The sequence below is a fragment of the Etheostoma cragini genome, chromosome 21 (assembly GCF_013103735.1).
Source record: "Etheostoma cragini isolate CJK2018 chromosome 21, CSU_Ecrag_1.0, whole genome shotgun sequence".
NCBI lineage: Eukaryota > Metazoa > Chordata > Actinopteri > Perciformes > Percidae > Etheostoma > Etheostoma cragini.
The window spans coordinates 19,421,079-19,422,487 of NC_048427.1; positions in this window are offsets into that span (position 1 = coordinate 19,421,079).

Genomic DNA, 1,409 nt, shown 5'->3' on the forward strand with positions numbered 1-1,409 from the left:
AATGATATATGAACAAAGGGCTCGGTAGAAAGCTCCAGACTGCAGATAGTGGAATGTCTGGTGCAAGTGAGAGCTGCTGAAGGGGAGATGTCTGCTTCAGAGTCGGAGAGAAAAGTCATTTTGGAGACAACGGCATTTGAATGATTGTTGAATAGTTCTTGTTGTTGTAATCTACCGACGCGAAGTGACACATTTGAGGGAAAAGAAACACCTAAATGTAGAGTTTTGATGAAAAGCCCAAAATCTCACAATTGGCCAGTGCATGGAAAAGCAACATATTGGCCTGCAGTGTCTTGCCATAACAGACCATAAACTAGTATTATATGTTTTCTCTTTGACAATCTTATCCTCCTTTATCTAACTGCAGAAATGACATGCATTCATTCAATGCTACGTTGTTGTAATGAAATAAAACCCCAAACTAACCCTTGGGTTGTCCTCGGGTCAAATTTAACCGGTTAACAAAAGTTTTCTATATCAGAAAAGAACGTTAAAAAAAGTGACAAATGTTGAAAGAAATACAGAAAAACCAAGAAAAAAAGCAACAAAAACCTTCTTATTTTAAACGCTGTAAAAGTGACAAAAGACATCAAAAACACTGGAAGGTGTGACAAAGAAATTGTAAAAAAATGGACAAAAACATAATTTAAAAAAGGCAAAAAAGTAACAAAAATAGGAATAAAATTGACAAAAACATGGAGAAAAGTGTAGAAAAATGTGGAAATTTCAACCCAGAAAAACACAAAGTTGCAGCTCAAGGGGAAGACAACACAAGGGTTAACCTGCAAATTTTGGTTTTTCTGAGTCAAAATTTCAAAAGAAATTTTTTTTATCACCGTTTAGAGTTCTTCTTTAATTTTTTAATTTTTTTTTACCCTTGTGTGTCTTTCCCCAGATGTTTTTGTCACTTTTTCAACGTTTGCCGACTTTTTTTTGTTGTTGATTTGTTCAGCTTTTCTTCATATTTTTGTCACTTTTTTATTTTAATATTTTATCATTTTTTTTTTTACATTTGTTCACATTTTAGTCACTAATATAGACTTTTTTTTTACATTTGTCATACACAAGTTATCTTTTTCTCCAAATGCTATAAAATTGACAAATACACACCCAAATTCTATGAAAGTAGTGAACTGATTATTTATTTAACTTGTGAGGAGCGTTGTTGGGAACCATCCACGTCACTTTTTGGGTTAATATGTTTGAAATTTCTGATATAGAAACCTTTTGAGAAGGGGTCATATTTGACCCGAAGACACCAGGAGGGTTAACACATTTACACGTGCACGTTTCAGCTCATGTAACGAGCCCTGAGACCTTTTTACTCAACAGTGAATCAGTTCCTGGTCTGAGAGTGTGGAGGTGGAGTGCAGCGGAGAGTGTCAGAGTGCTAATGAGCCCAGCGGGGG